This window comes from Pseudorca crassidens, chromosome 3, assembly GCF_039906515.1.
Source record: "Pseudorca crassidens isolate mPseCra1 chromosome 3, mPseCra1.hap1, whole genome shotgun sequence".
NCBI classification, from domain to species: Eukaryota; Metazoa; Chordata; class Mammalia; order Artiodactyla; family Delphinidae; genus Pseudorca; species Pseudorca crassidens.
This window is the reverse complement of record NC_090298.1, coordinates 44,454,784-44,463,505: the sequence shown is the minus strand read 5'-3', so window position 1 is coordinate 44,463,505 and position 8,722 is coordinate 44,454,784. Positions and strand designations below refer to the sequence as shown.

The 8,722-nt window shown below is 39.4% G+C and overlaps 1 pseudogene; it reads right to left on the bottom strand.

Moving 5' to 3' along the window:
- Positions 1-649: 649 nt before the first annotated feature.
- On the bottom strand, positions 650-1,041 carry LOC137220693 (large ribosomal subunit protein eL33 pseudogene; annotated as a pseudogene).
- Between the last annotated feature and the right edge of the window lie 7,681 nt (positions 1,042-8,722).

Sequence of the window (8,722 nt, the reverse complement as noted above, 5' to 3'; positions counted from 1 at the left end):
CATCTTCCCGGAAGTCCCGAATTTAACATTTAAATAAGTAGACAGTGTAAAGCGCTTGCTCTCCCTAATGGGGGTGGGCTTCACACACTCAGCTGATGCTCTGAGTAGCACAAAAGGCTGACCCTCTCCTGAATAAGGGAGAATTCCACTTACTGACTGCCTTTAAGCTGGATTGTCGTTATTTCCCTTTGCGTTTGGGTTCGAACTGGGTTCAGCTTCTCTTGGGTCTAGAAACTGCTGGCCTTTGGAACAGAAGTATACCATCAGCTCTCCTGGGTCTCCAGCTTGCTGACTGCAGATCTTAGGACTTGTCAGTCACCATAATCATGTGAGCCAATTTCTTATAATAATTCACTCTTCTCTAGATTGATCTATCTATCTACCTATCTATCTATACTATTGGTTCTGTTTCTCTGGAGAACCTTGATTAATACGCCCATGAATCTTCTTCTTGTTGTTGAAGAAATTGGGTTGTATTTCCCATAGTTTCCATTGTCCACTGGAGTTTGCATCCTGGTCTTGTCATTTAACGTGTTCCTCTGTCCTTTAAGTTTCCTGTAAATTGGATCTAATGAATAACCTGATTGACACTGGCTTTTTAATTTCCAACAATTGTTTTTTAGTTTTTTACAAGAGAACAGATCCACACTTTTATTTATTTACTTTCAGTAAGTTTAAGTCCTTGAAGGGTACAGCATCACATGGATTCTGTGTCCAATGGCCTTAGCAGGAAGATTGCTTCGGAATTTGGCACAAACCTTGCCAGTGTTTCCATGAACACGAGTTATCTTTCCTCAGATTACTCTGGTTTTGTTAGTCTTTCCACCAGGAGTTACTGTGTTGTTCTTTGCTTTGTATACATTAGCACATCTCTTGCCTAGATAGAATTCAGTTTCATCTGGAGCATATACATCTTCAGTTTTCAAGAGAGCTGTGTGTTCCCTCTGGTTCCATAGACCCCACTTATAGCCAGCAAAAATGACCTTGGACCACAGCCTTCCAGACATATTTGTTGTTTTAGAAGTCCTATATCCAGCAGGCCTCCACCGGTTCCAAGATGACTGAGCTCCAGGACAATTTTGTGAGTAGTGTTGTGTGTACTTCTTTCAGCTGGTACAGAAAGTCCAATTGTGTTCTTTGTGATGTTAGCAGCCACTGATGATCATTGACTAGATGAATTCATTAGAGATTGCAAGATGCTGATATTCTAATTCTATTGTTCCTTCTTTCCATGTGTAATTCTATAAAGAGAAAGTTTGCTTGTCAAGTATTGGTTACTCTGAAGTAGTATGTATAGGAAATACAGGAGTAATGATTACTTCTTTGCTCTAGTTACCAGTTTTCAAGTTTAATGAATCAGTTCGCTAGCACCCTCCAAAAGTGACAAATTAGTTGGAGTTTTTTAAAGTAGTATTTTAAACACAAGGCTTAAATACATTTGATGTGTTTTAATCTGTTGCAGTTATTAACCTTAGTGATGTTCAAATTAACCATTCTTGGCGAGTGAGAGTTTATTCTAGAAGACTTCTGAGGTTTTTCTTTTTAATTAATTAATTACATATTTTTGGCTGCGTTGGGTATTCACTGCTGTGCGCGGGCTTTCTCTAGCTGCAGCAAACGGGGGGCTACTCTTGGTTGTGGTGCACGGGCTTCTCATTGCAGTGGCTTCGTTTGTTGCAGAGCACGGGCTCTAGGCATACAGGCTTCAGTAGTTGTGGCACACAGCCTCAGTAGTTGTGGCTCGCAGGCTCTAGAGCACAGGCTCTAGAGCACAGGCTCAGTAGTCGTGGCTCATAGGCTTAGTTGCTCTGTGGCATATGGGATCTTCCCAGACCAGGGCTCGAACCCGTGTCCCCTGCATTGGCAGGCGGATTCTTTTTTTTTTTTTTTTTGCGGTACGCGGGCTTCTCGCTGTTGTGGCCTCTCCCGTTGTGGAGCACAGGCTCCGGACGCGCAGGCTCAGTGGCCATGGCTCACGGGCCCAGCCGCTCCGCGGCATGTGGGATCTTCCTGGACCGGGACATGAACCCATGTCCCCTGCATCGGCAGGCGGACTCTCAACCACTGCGCCACCAGGGAAGCCCATGGCTGGCGGATTCTTAACCACTGAGCCACCAGGGAAGTCCCTCCTGAGTTCTTTTGATATGAACCTGGTAGTCTCTGGAATCAGCCACTTCTCCAAGGAGCTCGAGTTCCTTTTAATGAGGAATGATCTGTAGAAAACACAATCTGGCCACTAGGGTTCTCCTTGCTCCATGTGTCTAAAACAAAATGAGCTCAGAGTAGACCTCCCTTCGTGACTCTTGGACTGAAGAGTTCATATAGAAAGTCACTTTACCCTACAGACAAAAAGTTACCCAATTTTTAAGGGTTATGTAGGAAAGTGATAAGAAGTGGAGAGAACTGGCGTAGATTCTGGACAGACACCTACGGTTTATGATCCCTGCCAGAAAAATCAAGTCTTTCTGATCTGAAAACAGCTTGAGGCAGAAATTAACTATGGCATCCCTGGGTAGTGGAGACAATGTAAGGAGTGATTCCATAGTCTACCTAGGCCACCCTCAGGTCTACATGGCTCCAGATTCCGCCAAGCTGATATCCAATTGGTATGAAAAAAAAGACCACAGACTCAAAATTTAAAAATAAATCTTTGTTATTTCCAACAATTGCATGGCAATAAGGGAGGAGGGAAATGCTCACCAGCCAGTAGCCAAAGGACCATCACACCCCAGTTCCCTACCACACCAAGGTTGTATGATTCCTTTTATTCTTAAGAGGACAATCTGAGATCCTCTGGTCAGTAGGGAAGTTGTAGCCTCAGGACTTTCAGGTAAGGAGAAGAGGGTCTCCTGACACTTAGGAAGCAGAGATAAAATTTTGTGATACTTATCAGGGAAGAAGAAAGTGGGCCTTATTTATAATTGTAAGTTTAAAAAGGTAAAAAATGCTACTTTAAAAAGGGACTGAAACATGCATTTGAATGGGATCACATTGTTAGTCCTGTAAAATATTAAGGACTCCTCATTTTGTGGAGACGTCAACTTTCTTTCTGTCACTACAACCATTTACTCTCTCTTATTGTGGAGGGGCTGATTTTATCTTGCTTGATCAATAAGACCTTGCAAAGACACTGGCATTTCATTTCTTTTTCCCTCTCCTTTTTAAGGGATTTAACTTTGGAATCTTCCAAAGGATGTTTGGCGAATGCCAGATCCCCAGGATTTGGGGGATTTTTCTTTGTTTTAAACAAAAATTGTACCTGATTCTTCTTGTTCATGTTAGTGACCATCTAATCACAGAGTCGAACACTTTCTCCCCTATACAGAAAAATAAACTAAGCATGCTTTACAGTAAAATCTGTCTTTTCTGATAGAAACCTGAGCCACTGAAAATAAGAGAAACAACTAGAAGCAAAGTAGAGTAATCCCTGGGGTTGGGATTATTTTCACAAGGGTTATGAAATTTTATTCAAGTTTGTTGCTCCGTTTTGCACCTCTGCAATAAAAGCAAAATGACCACCAGTACATAAGGGGTTAGCTTGACAAAGTAGACTTCCTTGTGTTAATTTTTAAGTTTATTTTCTTACTATATCTGTCTATAGGCAGATACAGATAGATGTATGAAAATGTTCTTGCCTGTAAAATTTGCATTCATAAATGTGTTGCCGGTGGATCACTTGGGCCTGTACGCATACCAATTAGCGTGACCACTTCCATCTTAAAATCAAATCTAAAAACAAAATTTATTTTATATACATATGTATATATATAAAGGACTGTGGGTTGTATACAAACTATTGCAAACACTTGTACAAATCTGTCTTTTTTTAAAATAAATTTATTTATTTATTTATTTTTGGCTGTGTTGGGTCTTCGTTGCTGCGCACGGGCTTTCTCTAGTTGCCACGAGCGGGGGCTGCTCTTCGTTACGGTGAGTGGGCTTCTCATTGTGGTGGCTTCACTTGTTACAGAGCACGGGCTCTAGGCACGCGGGCTTCAGTAGTTGTGCACATGGCCTCAGTAGTTGTGGCTCGCGGGCTCTAGAGCACAGGCTCAGTAGTTGTGGCGCACAGGCTTAGTTGCTCCGTGGCATGTGGGATCTTCCCAGACCAGGGCTCGAACCCGTGTCCCCTGCATTGGCAGGCGGATTCTTAACCACTGCTCCACCACGGAAGGCCTTGCAAATCTGTCTTGATATAAAGGAAAAGCAAAATCTGTATAACATTATTACTACTTGAATGCCTCCATGACTGATTTTTTTTTATTTTAAATATAAACTTTCTTGTGAGAAAAAAAAAAAAATAAGACCTTGCGTTCGAGAACTGCCCCTTCACCCTTCCTCTGATACACTGATATATTGCCCCTTCACAAGACTTTCTGATTAGATCTCTCTTTTGTTCTTCACACTAAGCAGGAAAACCAGTTTAGGCCGGCTTATAACCAGAAAGGATCTCACTGTCCAGGATGCAATAGGGAGCTTCTTAATAATCTCGGTCACCTCACTTTCTTAGGTTTGACCCACAGTTAGACTCCCCAACTTTCAGATTCTTCCTCCTTATCTGCAGAGCTATCTCATCAGAGGAGCGTGTGATCCTCATAGATCACCTCCAAGAACACAAGTCCCAGAAATAGGTGAATGACACTCAGGCACCTGAGCAATTAGGAGGGTGGGTTCTGGCATCAGATTGCCTGGGATAAACTTCTAGCCCCATCACTTGCCAGCTGAGTGACCTCAGCCAAGTATTTAACTCAGTTTTGTGTGTTTTAGCATCCTCTGAAATGGTGATTATATTAATTCTTTACCTTGTATAACTGCTATGAAGAATAAGCCAAACACTGTATGAAAAATTCTTAGCATGATGTTTTAAGTTCTAGTATATAAAATGTTCAGTAAATGATATCTGTTATTATTATCTTTCACGTGGCAATGTAGTCTTCTGAAACAGAAACAGTTCAACATCTCTGGACAGAAAATTCCAGCCTTAGTCGTTGTCACTCATCAGTATTGCTTTGATATTGGATTGCATTCTTTTGTTTGAATTAATAACCTTCTTTGTTTCTAGAAAAGAAGGTCTGGCTTCTGGTTTTACTTTCTAGAAATCTTTAAGTGGCCAAACCATCCTGCCCATTGTAGAGGGGGGATCCCTCCATCAGACACCTGGTATGGGAGAATCCTCACTCGTGTTTAGTGTGATCTTGCCTGTGCAGAGCCGGTTTAATAAACCCTTCTCCTCCCCCTGCCCCCACCAACACAGACTTGCTGTTCCTGATATCGGGAAGTGGCAGCATCGCCCCACTCAGTCACCTGTGATTTCTCTCTCACTCAGAACTGGAATCCAGGCTTATCGGCCCTCACTGACATCACTTTGTTTCCAGATGCCATTTTCTTTCACCTAGGTTTGGGGTAATAGCCTCCTTCATTATTCACCTACATCTGCCTGCAGTCTTACCTCTTTCAAGTTCACTGCTTTGGCCATAAGAAGGTTATTTCAGGGGATGGTGAAGGTCCAGGTCAGACTGGAAACTGAAGAGGAAAACGAAAATGGAGACAGTGAATGCAGGGAACACAAAAGGAGCTTACCTGAGAGCCGAGGAGAGAATGGAGATAAAACAGGTTTTCCAGAATGATCAGCAGGAAAATTCCTTAAAACAAACATGATTATGGCCAGGGGGACAGGGATGAAGGATGAAGAAAGCAGCCTGTGTCCCAGGATCTGGTGCGAGAAGAAAAGAAAAGATAGGGTCATTTAAGGCTTTAATTATGAAACATTTTTGTGTGTTTTTAGACATCATGATAAAAATATTTAAGTTCATTTTCTGTATTATGGTCCAAATGCATAAGTCAGCAATGTTTAGATAACATTAATAGTGAACAATATATTTTTTTTTATTCCTTATAGAGGTACGAAAGGAGGATTTTTTAAAATGCTGTAACCATTAATTTTAACTTGTTTTCAGTTTCTATACCCCAAATGAAAGGTTTTTTCCCCCAACACCAGGGCGATTTTCTGTCAGTAATTGAGCGCACTGGCAGTAGGAGCTTTCACATGAATCCTCCACCCACACTTCCACAGAGGACAATAAAATGGCACTCAGAGCCTCAGAGGGCTCTGCTTCTAAACCCAAGATAAGTCTCATTCAGCCCTCCTTTCCTTAGCTTGCAAGTTCCTGTTTTGTTTTGGATAATAGACTGAGGGTTTTTTGTTTCTGTTTTTGTTTCTTCCTTTGTTGACTCTTTATAGGAACACTTGAATCTTAATTCTAGATTGAAGTTTCCCACCAGGGAACACCATCACACTTTCAATCTTTGTGTTCTACATCAAAGACCACCTTTACTGGGCTTTGTCTTCATCTCATCTGATTTTTCTGGTTTATTGCATTTATCTTTAGTTAGTGAATTAAAACGTTCCATCCGCACGATAAATCTCCCCAATGGTTAAATACTTCACAGTTTACAAAACTATTTCAATGCGTTGTTCCTCAATGCTGCTGTGAGGTAGGCTGCAAAGTTCTTTGTGGCTTCATTTTATTTTATTTTTTAACATCTTTATTGGAGTATAATTGCTTTACAATGGTGTGTTAGTTTCTGCTTTATAACAAAGTGAATCAGCTATACATATATCCCCATATCTCCTCCCTCTTGCGTCTCCCTCCCACCCTCCCTATCCCACCCCTCTAGGTGGTCACAAACCACTGAGCTGATCATCCTGTGCTATATGGCTGCTTCCCACTAGCTATCTATTTTGCGTTTGGTAGTGTATATATGTCCAGGCCACTCTCTTACTTTGTCACAGCTTACCCTTCCCCCTCCCCATATCCTCAAGTCCATGTAGTAGGTCTGTGTCTTTATTCCCGTCTTACCCCTAGGTTTTTCATGACATTTTTTTCCCTTAGATTCCATATATATGTGTTAGCATACGGTGTTTGTTTTTCTCTTTCTGACTTACTTCACTCTGTATGACAGACTCTAAGTCCATCCACCTCACTACAAATAACTCAATTTCATTTCTTTTTATGGCTGAGTAATATTCCATTGTATATATGTGCCACATCTTCTTTATCCATTCATCTGTTGATGGACACTAAGGTTGCTTCGAGCTGCAATGAACATTTTGGTACATGACTGTTTTTGAATTGTGGTTTTCTCAGGGTATATGCCCAGTAGTGGGATTGCTGGGTCGTATGGTAGTTCTATTTGTAGTTTTTTAAGGAACCTCCATACTGTTCTCCATAATGGCTGTATCAATTTACATTCCCACCAACAGTGCAAGAGTGTTCCCTTTTCTCCACACCCTCTCCAGCATTTATTGTTTCTAGATTTTTTGATGATGGCCATTCTGACTGGTGTGAGATGATATCTCATTGTAGTTTTGATTTGCATTTCTCTAATGATTAATGATGTTGAGCATTCTTTCATGTGTTTGTTGGCAGTCTGTATATCTTCTTTGGACAAATGTCTGTTTAGGTCTTCTGCCCATTTTTGGATTGGGTTGTTTGTTTTTTTGTTATTGAGCTGCTTGAGCTGCTTGTAAATTTTGGAGATTAATCCTTTGTCAGTTGCTTCATTTGCAAATATTTTCTCCCATTCTGAGGGTTGTCTTTTGGTCTTGTTTATGGTTTCCTTTGCTGTGCAAAAGCTTTTAAGTTTCTCTTCTATAACTTTAAATAAATGTCATTTATATTTAATAATTGGATAGAAGATGCAAGGATAAGTTATGAGAACATGATATCACTTAGGACACCTACATTGTTTCTAGAATTTATATGAGATAAACATAACCACTTATTCATTTTGGTTTATTTTTGATGTATTTTATTTCAGATCTTTGTCTTATGGGTGAATGTTCATAGGACAATTTATACACTGGAATATAAGAGCATACATAGAATTCTTAACATTTGTTGTCAATCCTACATATAATTTTGAACTAAGTAGGAAACGAAAAATATGAAATATTTTTCTTTCTAGTTTATAGAAGAGCAAAGACTAACATATCTTTTAAAATGATCTCATTAATTAAAAAAATAGGGAACTAAATTGTATAATTAATACTGCAAACAGTTTGATTTGTGGTGGCATTGGGCTTATGAGTGAAATTTTCTTCATTTTATTTCAATTTATGTTAAGGCTGTTACAGCTATCATGTATGACAAATAAATAAAATTAAACTATTGAACAAAACCACAACATTATACATGATGTATATATAAATTATTTTTTTCAATTAATTCTATGTTTAAAAACATTGAAAACTATTAAAATATCTCAACATTTTTGTAATTGCATCTGAGGCTAATAATTTTCAGAGGATTGGTTATTATCATAGATAAGATTAAACCAGGTAAAGAATCTGATTGGTCGTTAATAATTGACCAATAGAAAGATGTAGCTATTATCTAAAGTAAATGAAGTATTTTAATTTAGTTGCATAACATAGAATACAGTGAATTCTCAATTAGAACAAAATTAACCCACAAATAACCAGAGTTTCCTTTGGTCAATCTTTTAAGGAGAAACAGGGAAAATCAAGAACACACGTTAACTATGTGTCTATATCCGCCAACTTTTAGTATGTGTTTGGCTGTGCTAGAGACTGAGGTCAATTGTTTTGTCTAGATTTAGAAAAATTTTTACGAAGTTTGAAATTAAAGGTCAGTACTGAGTTAAACAAACAAAACTCAGTTAAAAACACTGATGTCCCCAAAGAAAATAAATATTTTTT